Genomic DNA, 17,658 nt, shown 5'->3' with positions numbered 1-17,658 from the left:
TAGAGGCAACATTTATTGTACTATTCTCCATCTCCATCCAATGTCTGGCTTGATGGAAATATATTTAGGGTGAGTCAGGAAGATGGAGCAGGACTCTGAGGAGTGGAGTGGACAGTTAAATGCACAGACGTGCAACTCCAATTGGTAAATAAAACAAGCATTGGCCATGCCAATTGGTCTCGGCATATTAATGAGTTTAGTGGTGTAGCAGTTACAGCATAGTTACCAGGACAGCATTAATAACAATATAAGCAGGATACCTGCTACATTAGAGTTAGTAGGATAACAGAGTGAGCAGTACAGCAGTGACAACAGATTTATCATGATAGTAATGTGAGCAGTGAGAGCAGGACTTTAGTGACAATTAAATTAGCAGGACACACTAACAGCACAATTAACAGATTAGTAGTAACAGCAGTGTGAGGAAAACAAACAGTAGCAGGAAAGCAATAATAGGAGTGTAACTACAGCAACGGCAGTAGGACAATAGTGTGAGCAATATTATTAAAATACTGACTGGAGTAGGAGTACAGCATTGGTAACAGTAGGAGAGAAGTGAGAGCAGAACATCAGTGTTAGCAGGATTGCAGTGACAATAAAATTAGCAGGACATGCTAACAGCAGAATTAGCAGGATAGTAGTAACAGTATTGGGACGAGAAAAAACTCAGTATTAGGAAAGCAATAATAGGAGTGTGAATATAGATGTGATGTATGGGGGTCAGTGCGGCTGCAGACAGAGGTTTAAAAGGCCAAGGGCTGTTTTCTGTCATTGTGACTCTGAACTTCGGCAGTAGAAACAATGTACTTCAGGTCTTTAACTTAGCTTGTTCACAGACAATGCATTATTTTTCAGTAAGAGGACCCCCGGTTAAAGGAGCAGTTGTGAGATAACGTGTTCTTTCAGTGTACACACACACACACACACACACACACACACACAGACTCTTGCACTCTCTCAGATACACAACCTCTGGTCCGGCATTCTCCCTCCTGTTAGCCGCCTACAACAGAACAAATTACTAACCATGAAAGTGGGCATAGGATGTGGCTAATGTCCAGAGTTGCCAATGGATCTAGTGCACATCTGGCGAGTTCAGCTCTAAATTGGACCTTAGGCCTGCTCACATCATGAGGCAAAAGAGGCTCATTTTTTTCAAGGCTCGTCTTTGAAAGCATTTGGAGCTTAAGATACTCATAAATTTAAAATGTAAATGTCCAGTATTTGAAAAGCACGAACAATTACCCGAAGGTGTCAAGGCGCTGGGGGCCGTCGGGAAGATTAATCGAGCTATTGCCCAGAGTCACATGGTGCTGGGCCGATCCCCTACCACCGGAGCTGGGTATCGAACCGTGATCCCCAGCGTCCAGTGTCAGTCGCCCTGGCCACTGCGCCACACCTCTTTCACCTTGAGCCATTGCAGGTGCACGGAGAATGGTGCCCACCCGCACATTCCAGGGTCCCATACCACAGCCAAAAATTACTGCGGATCTGCATGTGGAGAGGTGTGGTGCAGCGGCCAGGGCAGCTTCCTTCAGAGCACATGGTTCACGGTTCAATCCCCGGCTCCAGTGGCAGCTCAACCCAGCACCATACGACTCTGGGTAATAGCTCACTGAATTTCCACTATGGCCCCCAGTGCCTTGAGACCCGTAGGGTTGAGTAGTTCGCGCTTTCCAACTACGGATTTTTTTTAATGTGTATTTTGGGAAGGGTGCGACTGTCATTCAACATATTCAGTCCCAGTCCAAAATCTTTCACTAGCAGAGGGTACACAGCAGGAAGAACACTTTGCAACAAAAGCTGCTATGTGCATCGAGCATGATAAAAAGGCATTGGTTAGTGACCTGGCATAGGGAGCGCTGCAGAGTTTCTGTGGCGGTCTCTAGACCATCACAAAAAATGCCTTCGTAAAACTGGCTTTATATAATGAAATTAACATAACTACTTTATTGTACTCTCTAGAAAGTGTAGCACATTTGTAGTGTCACACATAAGTACCCTGAAAACAGCGAAATGTCTCCTACACTTACTGAAAACCTGGCAGCTATGGTACATTTTACTAGTGTTTACCAGTTGCTGATAATCCATCGTCCTGTCAGTCACTGATCTTTAATTTTCTTTTTTGGGCGGGGTGCGGGGGGGGGGTGCATCACCCATTATAAGTTTTACACCAACCCAGATCATTGTAGGATCCACATTGTTACTGAAAGCAGATTCAAACAAGAAACTTGAAAAATCAAGCCAAGGCTCAAACCCGGGTCCCCAGCTCCAAGGTCAGCAGCTGTAGCTGTAAGACTAGAAGCACCTGGAGGCAACTCCGTTCAAAGTAGGCACTATACAAGAGCAATGTGCTACGCGAAAAAATAGTAAAACACAACAGGACATAACATTCTTGGGGAATGCAAGAACAACGTGAATTATAAATTACCGTTAACATTCCTTGTGCACAAACTGATCATTTTGTTTGTCAGACGGTGAATAGTAGTGTTCCACAGCAATCCATTTCAGTGTGCGTTTTAAATTACTAACGAGACTGCGGCAAGACGCACCCGGGCCACCTAAAGCCGTGGGCCTAAGTCAGTCATGTGGACTCATTCCCGGGTCAGTATGCGCCTGGTATGTGACTGAATCATACCAGCCCCTCTGGCCTTTACGAGGTATACCATGTTATATGGAGCGACAGATGTCACCCCAAACCCAGTCGCACAGCCAAATTGTGAGTTCACAATAATACTCAAATTTCATCATTCACTTTGCTCAATTTACACAGTATTTAACTCCGGTTTTTGCGTTCTGTTTTTCCATAATTTAATCCACATGTAGGTACTCATGTCATGTTTTGTTAAAGCTTCAAATGCTCAAGATGTGCCAATCCAGGCCTCTGTCAAGAACACGAAAACAAACGCATGATTTATCCAAAGCAGTGTTCTTTATTTAAACCCAATGCAGTTCGGGCTTCAAGATCCCTTCTTCGGAGGTAACTACAAATATCAAAAAGGTCAACATTTCTCCATCACCGTTCATTTAAAATGTAAAATAATTTATACAATAATCTGTGTTGTGCATGTTTTGATAATTAACCCAAAATCACTGAATGAATGTTACAAAAAAATGAAACCTTTTGTTCTCTCAATATTAGCAACTTGTGCTCAACCAAATAATGTATGCTACCCCAAGTGTCACACTACTTCAAATTCGTGCCTTCTCAACCCCGAGATTAATTCTCCGTCCCATCTTCCCTCCTACTTCCATTCTACACGCTTTCAACTGCAAACTCCCAAGTCTGACTCCTTATGCTTTCAACCTGTACTGATAACCCTAACACTCATACACCGTACATCAGAATACCATCATGCTCACACTCCTCACACTGCATGCACTCTGTCTACCCATTAATCTCCACCCTATGCATGAAACACGCAAATCTCTCCCCTCATTCTTACCCTTTCTGAATACTCTTCACACTCATACCCCATTCACCTGATCGCCGCCATGCTCACACTGCTATCACTGCATTCACCCTCACTAATCTTTAACTCCCCGGCTCAACCAACTCATAATTACACCCACATCAAACCTCTCATCTTCACACTCTTCAAACTCCCCCTATTCATACGCACAAACCTCTTTTAGTTCCACAAGCTCGTACCATCCTACAACCGTCGCTGCCACTAATTTTCACATACCTACCAAAACCAGCTTTACGCGTTCATGCCAACAACCGTTTCGGTGAAAAATGTTTCCTCCCCACTTAACCATCTGTATTTAAACCAAAAACCAACGCCCAAATCTCTCCCTCATTGGTGCATACTAATTACCATCTAACTATACGTGACTTAGGTCTCCAAGACTACAATTCCCATAACTCCATCGGGTCCTGTGGCACATCTATCAAATACTTATTAACAGCAAGGCAAGTTAGGAGCGAGGGGCAGAAGCGTGCTTTGATGTAACAGGTAAGCAGCTATCATCTGTGTTTCACAAAGATTATTGTCTACGCAATAAATCTCCCATGTGTCTTCACTCAATGTAAATGTGTGCTCAACATGCATATGTCAAAAAAATAAATGAACAGCCATTAAAACTACTTTTTCTTGTTGAACACAATGCAATAAGTGTGGCTCTCTAAATAAGTAGATCAGGGTTGTTTTTGCACAGAGATTTCCGATCCATGGGTGATTATGAAACTGAAAAACATTAACAGTTGTTATTTACCTCAGTAGGCAGGACTAACAAGACAAACGCCAATCATAAACCAGAATTTATGTATAAAGCCTGCATTCAGACCAGGTGCCAACAACCTATATCTTACTATCAGAACAGTACGGGCAGTATTTGGCGCCTTGCAGCTTGTGTACCACCTGACCATTGATAACATGCGAGACGTGCACACGCCTGCCCCCTCGGAACACATCATAATTACCAGCATTCTGCGCCGACTGTAGATCTGAAATATTTTTTCATCTGAAATGATAAGTTAACGTCACCGCAGCAAGTTCGAAGCATTTGAGATTTATAACAGAGAAGGTATTATCCCATCTTCCCTAGCAGGTGTGTGCTACCTTCGGCACAAAAATACTCTGCTTATCAGCAAGGAACAAAAGGAATGGAAAATTATTTATGCTGCACTGAAACCTTCAGTAAAATGTTAGGCAGCAATTAGAAGTTCCGGCATAAATCTGACTGCAAGCAGGAACTAATTAGATGTTTAGGTGATCGTTCTTACACTTATCTTGTTTGCTGCAATATTGTGATTACCTAGTCATTTGCACATTTCTCTATAAAAACACATCAAGTTATTCAGTGCATTTCATTTAGGAATAATTTGAGAGCAAAATATTTGCGTGGATGATTTATCTATACAGAAACACCTATATTGTGGAGTTACCCGGCACCTTAATTTTTGCCGGGAAGAGGTCACACGTAGGGTTGAATGAAATGATACGTTTTACACTGTTTGCATTCATTTGATAGCATATGAATATATGGAATATGCGTTGCATTTGTAATGACCTTTTTACGTGTGCCAATGGGTTCAGCTAATTGCAAAGGATGACAAACACTGAAATGAATGGTTAGTGTTTTCACTGCCAAACAGCATCGCCCCATTAAGAGAAAAAGAGGCTCTGGTAATGGAAAATGGAAAGTTGGTATAAATAGTACGGAAGCAGCATCATGAGAAGAGGTATTTTTTTCTGTTTGTATTTCAGTTTAAAAGCATCGTGTTTTGGTACTGCAGTCACTACTTTTTTTTTCAACCTTGGCTTTTATGAAATAACAGCTACTCTAGTCTAAATCTGGACAAAAGACATTTTATTTAAAAGGAAAGGGAACACGAAAATATGTTTCACTAACTTTTGGAAGGGATTTAAAGTGTCAGGTCAGGGCAACCCCTTGTTGTATACACTGGCTGGTCTCTGATCTCCAGGGAAGCAAAAGCACCAACAATCCGCAACGACCGGTCTGCGAGGCTCCGATCCCCCTCTGTGGCTATGGTGCAATTGGGGAAGCTCAGTCATCTTGTGGCCGGTGTGCGGGACTCTCCTCGGTGCATGGGAGCCACACCCACACTGAGATACGAGACGCCTCACTTCTGGTCTTTGCAACTACGTTTTAGGAGGTGGGTGTGCTAGTGACTGCACACTATTTTTAAACAAGCTTTTGCAATGAATTATGACTCGCATTTACGCGAGACATATTGCATTACAAATGGCAGCTTTGATGTTTCAAAAAAGCACAAACTGGAGTGGGGAGGTGAGGGGGGGCGAAAAAACTGTGAACTGCGTGAGGGGGACAGGGGGACACACAGGGAAACAAATACTGTTTGAGTAAAGGGGCTGATAGCCTCAGAAGGAGCAAAATTACAACATAGGCGTCAGGAGGCGGGACTAACAAGCCAAACACCAATCACAAAACAGAATTTATTAATAAAGCCAATCAAAAAGATGGGCAGAAAGTGGGTGGAGCTTCCCCCACTATAGTGTATACAGCATCTCTCGAGAAGACAGCGCATGCGCTGCCTAGCCCGAGACCTAAATATGAGACGTGGTGATGGATTTGTTATGATTTGATTTGAACCAGAAAGACAGATACACACACAAATAAAGGAAGGAAGAAAGTAATAACAATTTGAAAGCCTAGTTGTCAGGGAAGAGGAGCTCGTCCTTAAACTCTGGTGGTTTGGACAGAAGTAGGTCATGTAACCCACTAATGATGTCTTCAAAGTCGCTCTCCTCTTCCTGCTGTTATTAACATATTTTGTACTCCAGTGGTATGAAGTGCTGATTCAATTTGATCATGGTTAACCTCTCCACGCTTTTGGGCGAGAGACTGGTCCTTTTCAAAGTTACAATGGCACCAGCAGCACTGAAAACACGCTCAGAAGAGACACTTGCAACAGGGCAAGCCACATACATTATCACCAGCCTGCTGAGCTCTGGCCATTGGCTTCTTTTCCCATACCAATACACCAATGGGCTTTGCTCCATGAAGACCTCTGTTGTGTCATCCAGATAGGCCTGGACCATCGGCTCAATGTTCCGGGGTGCTCCGATGTGCTTGGCCTCTTTTGACTTTGCATCAGCAATGGACTTACCCATCCCTTTCCGTAGAAACCAATCAGTTACCATTTTTTTTGATGTGGCTGATGATCCTGTTGGTACTGTTGTTGATGTTATTATTGGTAGTGTTGGTGACTGCTGGGAGGCAAACGCACTGCTCTCAGGCTCTGAAGTAGAACTTGACTCTGGATGCCCTGAAGTACCTGCTCTGTCCTGGGGTGGCAGGCCTCTAATTAAGAGCTGTTTGTTTTCTAAATCAGTGGCTTCCTCAGCTATCAAAGTTTTGTACTTGGCAACATCCACTTTTGAAAAAGGAATTACTGCATTACTGTTCAGAAATAATTTGTACCGTGTATCCAAAATTGTGGCAGTAATGTAATGTTGATGTGACAATCTTATTTTGAAAACTTGTATTTTCAGATAAGTGAACGGCTAAGGTGTCCGCCAAATAACATTCGTCTACTTTGTCATCCACACCTTCGTAAGTTTCAGACACCTCCTTCAGCTGTTGCTCTAGCATGTACAACAATGGGTTAGCGTGGCCCATAGTACAGTCCTCCCTGCTAACTTCACATGTGAACACCTCAAAAGGATCTTCTACACCCCCAACCGCCAGCTACTCTCCGCTGACCTCTCACTCGCCACCCTCCCGCGCATCCGAAGAACAACCACAGGCGGGAGATCCTTCTGCCACCTCGCCGCCAAGACATGGAACACCCTCCCACGGAGCCTACGACAGACCCAAGACCTGCTGACGTTCAGGAGGATACTAAAGACCTGGCTGTTCGATCAGTAGCGGCCCCCACCTCCACCCCAGCGCTTTGAGACCCTTGCGGGTATGTAGTGCTCTTAACAAATGACTGATTGATTGATTGATTGAAGTAGCATCTCTATCAGGCATTTAACGATGTCCCATTGGCCCATCTCAACGGTCATGGCTTTCACAGTAGGATCCCCTACTCTTCTTGTCATGACATAAGCATTAAGTGGTATGTACTGCTCAAACAGACGATCAAGCATGTAATAAGTTGAGTTCCAACGTGTTGGCACCTCCTGGATGAGTGCTTTGACTTGCATTTTATGCTCACATCGAGTTTGAGTTTGAGTTTAAAAGTTCTTGTAAAGCGCGACGTATACCAGCGGTTTCTTGGCGCTATAGCTAACGGGGACTGAGGTTTAAAGGGAAGGAAGGAGAAGGGAACAGTTATTCAAAGGATTTGGTGAATAAATGGGTTTTAAGGCATTTACGGAATTGTGAGTAGAGGGGGATGGAGCGAAGGTCAAGGGGGAGAGAGTTCCAGAGGGTGGGGGCAAGGAAAGCAAATTTGGAACCACCCCACTTCTTTCTCCGGAAACGTGGGATAGAAAGGAGGGACTGGGAGGAGGAGCGTAGGGCCCTGGTGGGGGCATAAGAGACAATCTCAGAGGAGATGAAGGCCGGCGCCAGACCTGATCGAGCCAGGAAGGTGATGGATGCGAGCTTGAATTGAATTCTAGCTCGCACGGGGAGCCAATGAAGAGATTTCAGGAGTGGGGTAGAGTGGTGGAACTTGGGGAGATTGAAGGCCAGGCGGGCCGCTTGGTTTTGTATTTGCTGTAGGCGGCGTAGGCTGTAGGCAGGGATCCCAGCATATAGGGCGTTCCCGTAGTCCAGGCGGGACACCACCATGGCCAGGATAATAAGTTTGAGGGCAGAAAAAGTGAAGAAGCGGGACACCCTACGTATAGTACGCAGTGAAAGGAAAGAGGAAGACACCACAGAACTAACCTGGGAGTGTAGGGTGAGTTGAGAATTAAGTTTTATACCCAAGGTTTTAACTGAAGAGGAGGGAACAGGAGAAGAACCAAAAGAAGGGGGCCAAAAAAGAGGGGACCAGGGACTGGACGAGCCACCCGTCAACACCAACTCTGTTTTATCAGGGTTGAGTTTAAGGTGGTTGTGGTTCATCCAGTCCCTGATGTGAAGCATGACAGTTTGAATGACCCTTAGCTGCTTCCAGGCTTTAAAAGAATGGTTGAAATGTGTGCATATTCTTCTGCAGGTGGTCAGTAAGTTGCTGACTTTTCTTTCATTTTTCAGAAAGTCTTGAACAACAATGTTAATGCAGTGTGCCAAACACGGGACTCTGAAATAGCCACCATCTTTCAGGGCCTTAACTACATTACTGCCATTGTCCGTGGCAGCAAAACCAATGTTACGTCCTCTTGTTCACAGCCACTCAAAGACCTTGCTGTTAAACTCATCCAAAATGTTTGCAGCAGTATGAGATTTCTCCATAGCAAACATGGCTACAGTTGCATGTTTGCGAGTGTCATTAAAAATCTCAGCAGTCTCAACACCTGCAGATATCTTTTCTTTAACACCCGAAAAAGAGATCCAGTGTGCAGTGATGCACATATAATCAGTGGCTTGGCAACTGGTCCACATGTCTGTTGTCAGGTGTCTACTATGAACAGCACTCTGTTATAAGGCTTTTCCAAGCAATTCCAGCACGTCGTGATGTAGTGCTGGAACAGCAACTCTGGCGAAATAGTAGCGGTTGGGAACCTTCCATTTTGGGCAGATGGTTGTCACAAATTCCAGAAACCCACCCCTTCAACAAAATAAAAAGGGAGAAGGTCCAATGATAATATTTTAGCCAGCTTCGCATTGTACAAACGTGCTATTGGGGGGTTGCATTCGTTCGTACTGTCCCTCCTGCCTAGTAAACATGCTAATAATGGTAGGCTGAGTAGTATTCCTTTCTGTTCGGCTCGACGCGGCACTTATTTGCATTGCAGTACTCTGGCTGGTCCCACAAAATGTACGCCACCACATGGCCAGGCCAACCACAATAACAAGAAAGTACACACAATGAACTCAAGGAGGCCTATTCCACTATATGGACTCCTAGGGTTACCTATTGGCTGAAAAGCCCTTATTTTATTAACACACACCTAAAAACTGAAATTCCACTTCAAAAACCAAATTTTGCAATTCAATCCAATGCCATCCATGATGTTAAAAACTTGAAATTCAACAGACACCACATGAAACATGGCTGGACCGGCTACTGGCTAAAATTTCAAAGAAATACAACTTGGCCCCTACTGAAAGTACAGGCCACCCGCAACAATAATTTTTAAAAACGATGACAATCCCAGAAAACTGTAGGTAAAAAAAAGCCCCTATCAAACAAACATGTACACCAATTCTCCAACTGTAAAATGAAATCTCAAATCAAAACTGCCATCGGAAGGAAGATAGCGCGTCCGAATGACGTGTTCCCGTTCACACAGTCTTGCGGATTCATGCGACCGAATTCCAAACCTCGTGGCGCACCTGAACGGGATAGAAAATCGAGTTGGCAAACGCAGAATCACAGTAAGTCATTACTGCGCCCGCGAGAACGTATATTGAGCACGCGAGGAAGAAAAACAACTACGCTACCCTGTAGATTGCGTAATAGTCGGCAACTTTGCGCTCTACGCGAACCGTGAAGTTACCGAAACTTCGCAAGCTCCGCGAGGGGAGCGTAGTTCACCACCCAGGGTTATATTTTACCTACTTACCGTGCACTGTACAAAGTACCTGTCACTACTGTTGTTCTTTATCTATAGTGTATCTTTGTGAAACTCTCCACACTAAATGGAAACCTTAATAAAGATTTAGAAAAATATATATGTATAAGAAAAATAAATTAATTATTCTTTGCATGTTAAATTATACCTCTAAAATATGAAACACTACAACTTCTCTAAGAAAAAGACACTTTAAATAAAAAGTTTTCAACAGTCTCCACCTGATGCTTAGCATATCTAAAATAACTAAACAGAATATTATTAAAACAGCACAAATGGATTAGGAAAACAACGAGAATAGAGTGAACATTTCAACCATCGTTAAAATGTCTTCCATCAACCTAATATCCCAAAACCAACTTCTATGCACTATATTAGAAGACCACAGAGTAAAGTAACTTGCATCCAGAGTTTCCAAGGGAGAATCAATGCACTGCATACCTGTTTACAGCAAAACACTGTAGTTATCAGAAATCGGGAGCCAGTGTTCCCTCGAAACGAAAACACACACCAAATCAGTTCATCTCCTCACAGACTTTGCTCTGTATCAGATTTTAGTCCAGAATGGGAGGCAGGAGCATCACAACAGCCTGAAGACCTCCTGGCAGTATCTTGAGTGATTATCTGGAGTGAAGGACCACTCCTCTCAAGTAGTCAATTGACTTTACTTTTATACTATATCTTGTCTGAGATAGGAATGTCTGACATAACCTATGTGCATCAATATGCATGTCTTAGATGTATTCTTTCAAACAAATAAGATAAAAACAAGTACATTCAAACTACACTGTTTATTTTATCATTATTATTATTTCCTGACCTTAAAAAAGATATAACAAGGCACTTGTCCCAGACTGAGGCTGCATCCGCATCAGTCAAGATTGTGTAGTAACCTGAGTTTGTTATAATGTCTCAATAGTTTCTGAGTTCCCTGCTGCTCAGCCAGTGTGTGTGTGTGTGCGTGTGATGTAATGGTACGTTGATGAGTGTCTGTGCTTGTAAGAGTGCCAGTTGTAAAGAGTGGGCTGAGCAGTGAGCATGCTACTCCTGGTGTGTCATTTATATATAACCTGTAACCTAAAAGAAATCTTCTTCAATAAGTCTATATCTTATAACCTATGTGAACAGGCTAAACTGTCTTGGAAAGTTCTTCTGCATCAAAGGCAGACATGTCAATGATTTTGCAAAAATTGAGAAAAAGGAGTCTTCTCCTGCGCAAGATGTAGTCTGGCCTTAAGGAATTTATTTTATCCAGACTCACACACAGCATCATTCTCTCTGCTGTCACTCTCTTATATATCTGAATAAATTAGTTTTTTAATCTTTAATAATCTGAAATGTATCAGTTATATAACCTGTATATCAGTGGCCTCACGACTGCTTTAAGGGTCATCTGAACTAGCTTTTCAAGTACAAAGCCCTACTGGACGGCATTGTTAGATTTGTGGGGTCTCTAGTTGGCACAGGTAGGTACTTGTGACGAATAGGGACCCTTGCTTCTAGTCAGGATAAGGAGATTACACTCCTAAAATAACCCCTGCTCACCCCCTTGGTAGCTTGGCACGAGCAGACATGCTTATCTCAGAGGCAGTGTGTAAAGCATTTGTGACCACATACAGTAGACCAGTGACAACACTACATATGGACACCACACAAGGTTTTATATCAAAATGAAGTATTCTTTATATAGAGTTACCACAGGAACATAAACGACAAAACTACACAATACTGGTACTTTAGGATGGTAGATTTAGCTTAGTTTAGTTCAGTTCCTAAGATGCAACACTTTGCGTCAATGTACCTTAGGTTGCATTGCGCTTCCACGACAAGCAATGTCACAGCGAGGGAAATGCGGCAAAGTTCAAGTACAAAGAAATAAAGACGTGAAGATCTCCAGATGCGGCACGCTTCTACGGGGATGCGAGAAGTTCTCGGTTCGAAGCAAGGATTGCAGCGGCGACACTCTTTTTTTTTTTTTTTTTTTTTTTTTTTTTTGAAAACCTTTATTGACAATGAAAGCTCACAAATACTGGCCTACAACCCCACGGGCTGGCCAGAAACAGAATGGTCAAAGAACCAGCATACAAAAAGAAGATCTGCACAGGATATAACATCAGGAGCACTGGTGAAACAAGAAAAACCATCGAGCGTTCAGCAAGAGCAGGATAATAAAGGTTAAGTTTTCTAGCACGGGGAGGGGACCAAAAGAATAACGGGCCGTATATGAGAATACAAGGGAGGGACCGCGGCAAGCCGCCATTTTATAAACACAACGTAGGAAAATGAAGCCATACAATCAAATCGAGCAAAGGACAAAACAGAATCAGACCATCAAATAGCGACAGTGGCAACAATCAATCGCGCTCACTCACCTCCGCCCCCACCCGAACATAGCAGACGTGGTCAAAAAGCCCCATCACAAAGACTATGCAATACGCACCCCAACGGAAAAAGGCACCTCCATAAAGGAGGAAGGGAAAGAGGGAAGAAAGACAACAGAAGGAACACCCGCCAGGCCATGCATCCTCAGGGGGAAAAACAGGACAATAAAACCGGCATGCGATGTAACAGAAACATAATACCAGAATAGGCAGCAAACCCCAATCAGCCACACACCGGAAGAAGGACAGAAAACCCCCGGGGGAGATACAAGGTGACAGAGTCCCGAAAAAGTGAATACACAAGAGCCATAGAACAAAAAGGGAAAATAAGGGGGGAAAAAGATCCCCCAACACAAACAGACCCCCCCCACCCACCCCTAAGCCCACCCTGCACCCCTGCAGAAGGCTACGGCCTACCCCCCCGCAGCGTGCCTGTCGCCCTAAGTTGAACCCGAAATTTAGTGGAGCAAGAAAAGTTGGAATTAAAAGACAAAAAAAAAAAAAGGGGGGGGAGGGAAAGGGAGGGAAGGAAAGAAGGGAGTAAAGACATACAAACACACACATGGGGGAGGGCCAAAGACAGGAGTAAATGCACCCATCCACCCGCCCGGGTTAAGGGTCCAAGTCCTCGGGAAGCCAAAGAGTATCAGGCCAAAGTCCAGGAGCACTAACCAGTTACACAGAACCATATCAGGACACAGAGATCATCCAAACCGTTCATGAACCACCGCATATAGGAGCCAGTTTTCATCAGCCCTGACCCTTTTTATCCAAAGCAGTAAGGGTCCGATCCAACGAGGACCCTGCCAGAAAGAACAGAAGGCAGGCAGCAGGAGAGTCCAACGGCAGTCCAAAAAAGTCACAGGAAGAAAAGCACGGAAGATCCAGGAAATACACAGAATGTAGCAAACGATGCAGGCACAGTTCCAAGGATATATCCATAAAAGCCGACCCATCCGGGCCGGCACAGGAGACGTCATCGGGCAGTGGTGATTGAGAGGGACCAGGAGAATCATGAAAGTCCGGCAAAACAAAATCCGGCTCCCGGGCCAAGGGCAGAGGAGGCAGCACAGGAGGAGAAGGCGCCATCAGGTTGCGCGCCTCCGGGGCAACAGCCGGGGCCGAGTCCGCCAGGAGAGTACCAGCCACACCCCGCGATATCAATGCCTCATCCGGTCGCGGGGGCCCGGGAGGCCCGCAGTGAGGAACCGTCTCGAGAGCCAGGAGTGGCGCGGCCACCGATAGCCGCCAGGATAGCAGGATGTTCAGGATCCCCTTAAGTGCAGGAAAACATTGACAGTATCCGACACCCGGGCCTTGTGGCGGGCCCCCAGTGCTCGTCTGGGCCCGGCCCAAACAAATGGGGCTGGTCGCCATCTTGAGAGCCCGAACAGGCCGCGCGGCCAACAACCTCCGCCGGGGCGGCAGTAAAGCAGATGAAGTCCCGCCGACAGGCCGAAGAACACCCCGGACAGGAAGGGGGGCCACCAGAAGAAGGAGATTCGCCGGCCCCCCAATGTCGCCAGTCCAGTTCTCCGCGTCCGGGCGGCAAAGAACAAAATGGCCGGACCGGAGAACAAAGGGGGAGGAAGCCGAACACACGAGGAACCCCAATAATGAAGGGCAGCGTCACCATCCAAGGCTGCTGCCACACAGGAGTCTCTCAGCCAGGAACCTCCGGCTCACACGAACAGCGGCCCTCCAATCACCTCCAGCGTGCCCCGAAGGGCAAGCCCGCAGGCTGCATCCGGCCCAGGAGCCGGGACGAAGAACCAGGCCAGTCCGCTCTCGAATCCCGGGAACGGTCGGGGAAACTGCACCGGACCCACAGCAGCCAGGACAACCGGAACAAGTGGTAAGTGCCTGCAGTGCGTCGTAGTAGTACCACACAGCAAGGAGGGCTTCCCGGGGCAGGATAAATGCAGGATAAATGTGAAAAACACAGGCGGGCGAACGGAGCCGAGCTAAAGCGCGGCCATCTCGGTCGCGAGCTAGGCTCCTCGACCTGCGGCGACACTCTTATTCAGCGATGCGGTGGCAACAGCTCCAACTGCGACACTCTTCCCCCACGGTGCGTGAAGCTTCTGCTCAATGCGAGAACTATAGAGGCGACATCCACGATGCAACGGCAGCAGGTCCAATGGCCACGCGCTTCTCGGGGGATGCAAGGCGATTTTCTTCGATGAGGTGCAGTGCGATAGTTCCAGCGGCGACACCCTCCTTCGGAGTTGCGACGGCAGGCACAGCGACGGTGACACGCTTCCTCTTCATTGCGGCATGTTTCTCTCGATGCGGTGCAGTGTGACAGTTCCAGCGATGACACCCTTCTTCGGAGTTGCGACGGCAGGCACAGTGACGGCAACACACTTCTTCCTCAATGAGTCGTGCTTCCAGCTCCTTGCGACACGCAGTTCCTCAGAAGGCCCAAACCAGCAGTAGGCACTTCCAAAAGAATTCTGGGGAGCTGGCAGTTGAAGTCTGTTGTCCCTGAGACTTCAGCAGGAGGCAAGCTCTTTTCCAAGCCCTTGGAGATCCTTCACAACCTAAAAGTAAAGTACACAAAGTTCCTTTCTCCTTCCTTTGGCAGTAAGGCAACCACTGCAGGCCAATCCCCCAAGCAGCACTTCAGCTTGGGAATAGTCTCTCCTCAGTTTCTTCAGGTTCCTCTACTCAGTAAAGGTTTCTTCTTGTAGTCCAAAGTGATCTAATTTCTTGTGATCAGGGACCCAATATTCATACCCCAAAATCCTTTGTTCTCTGAGGGGAGAGGGGCCTTTGCCCAGTCCACACCAGTTCTGGAGCACTCTGTTTACCAGACTTCTCCTTTCCTTTCACAGTGGAAAGCAGAAACATCAGACGCCCCACAGGAGGTGGAGCCAGCATTGTGGAAGGCAAGTACAGTGCTGGAGCACTTTGTTTACAGGACTCCTTCTCTTCTTTCAGTGTGCAGGGCAGAGACATCAACCGCTCCCCAGGAGGTGAAGCCAGCATTGCGGAAGGCAGGCACAGCTCTATTCAAGGTTCAGGTGCAACTCATCCCTCCCATCTAGAAGCAGATCTCTCTATTCACCATTGGGCTGACTCATCCTATCTCTTGGAATCCCCCAGCCCTGTCACTCACAAAACCAGACAAGGAATACACAACCTAGCAGAGGCAGGCTTGAAAGGTTAGGCAAGCAAATACCTACTTTCTGAAAGTGGTATTTGCAAATACAGAATGTTAAAACCAACTTCACTAAAAGATGCATTTTATCATTCTGAGTTCAGGCATTCTAAACTCGAATTTCTACGATGCTCTCTGAGTCAGTTAGGATTATAAAATGTAATAATTCTAACAGCCCCTTCTGGCCTATGGAGAACAGGTAGCCTTGCAATAGTGAAAAACGAAAATGGTTGTAATTTACTATCAGGACATGCCACACATATCAGGGCTTGTCCTACCTTATACTTACAATGCACCCTGCCCTTGGGCCATCCATAGGGGTGACTGATATGAAGAAAAGGGAAGGTTTAGGGACTGGCAAGTGGGTGCACTTGCCCAGTCAGTATGACAGTACCAGACTGCACGCAGGCTCTGCAATGGCAGACGCTGGACACATTTTACAAGGCTGCTTCTGTGGGTGGCACAACCAGTCCAAGCCCACCAGCAGCATTTGGATTTACCCGCCCTGGGCACACTCAGTGTACTAGACTAGGGTCTGACAAGTAAACCAAATAGCCAAACATGGAACCACTGATTAATACATCAATTTACAATGGAGAGCATTTGCACTGTGGCACTGGACAGCAGTGGCACATTGCCCAAAGCATCTAGCACCAGCAAAAATACATGAGGCAACAGCAAAAATGGAAGGGAGACCCACGCCAATGGTGCCAAGTCTAACACACATTAACAAATGCTTTGGAGGCAAATTGAAGGCATGTCTCAGATGGTGTAGTGGTCCATCAACCAGTGCCCACACATATAATGCTGCAGCAGAGTGGCACAAGAAGTCTGTGTAGCATTTGCCAAATACCACAAAATACCTTGGTTGATGAAGCGTGTGACTGCATGAGAACTTAAACATGGTTGTGTTTTTTAAATCTTAATTCATCCTTTTTCACCATTAACCACTGACTACAATACATACATAAAACAACTCAGCTCAGTCTGTGTTTTACATACCAGTGGGCACACATCTGTAATCAGATATTAAAAAAATTCTTACATTTTCTGTGTAGAACTTCATAAGGGTTAACTCAGACCTATCAAGAGATTTCTTTCAGTTTGCTCCCTAACATCATCATTAAAAACCCTGAAGTCTCCCTCACTGCACATACCAGCAAGTGATGCCTCCACTGAGGCCAGAGGGATCACCACCAGTCACCCACCAAGAAGACAGGACATCTAGACACTCATGATTCTGATAGGGACCTTGTTGCATGCTACCCCAAGAGTTCAGACATTTTTATGTCACATGAGTGATGAGGTGCTTCTTCTTCTCTCCAGGTCCAATATTACATATAGGGTTAACTATCCTTGTTAGCCCTATGGTGCACCTTTAAGTAGGTGGGCCAGAAGTACAGACTGGGGCTGATAACCCTATTCCAATTAAGGTGCTCTCTCTCCCCTGTATAGTAGCAAACCCACATCTTCCCTTGAAGCAGCACTTTGATTTAAAGCAAAACTGCTATTTTATGATAGATGTCTGTGTTGTACTGATCAGACCTGTCTGTGAAGAGAAGCAGAGATGGATGCAGTGAATTACTCCATCTGCCTGTAGGGGCATGTCTGCTGGATCCAGAGGCCCTCATTTACTCGTGTTCAGGGGACACTACTACCCTTTGCCCCTCTGTCTTGTTGTTTACACAGCACTGATGCAGAGGCACTGTGTTCCCTAATTTGCCATGCCACTATGCAAACAAGAAGATGTGCCTTCGGGGTTGTACCAGAACATAATATGTGCAAATGGAATCTCTGATATATAAGGTCCACCACAAGCATCTGAGGCCACTTCTATAATACCGCAGTGCCACACAGGTGCAAGAAGCTGGCGCAAAAGCCTGTTACTCTCAAACGGCCCCTGGCCTTAATTAAGTTAGCTCCCTCCTTGACTTAGACAAGGGTGCAGTAGGAGGACAAGAGACAATTCTAATATTCAACTGATATACTC

This window comes from Lissotriton helveticus, chromosome 2_1 (genome assembly GCF_964261635.1).
Source record: "Lissotriton helveticus chromosome 2_1, aLisHel1.1, whole genome shotgun sequence".
Classification (NCBI taxonomy): domain Eukaryota; kingdom Metazoa; phylum Chordata; class Amphibia; order Caudata; family Salamandridae; genus Lissotriton; species Lissotriton helveticus.
The sequence above is the reverse complement of the archived record's forward strand: the minus strand, read 5'-3'. Positions refer to the sequence as shown.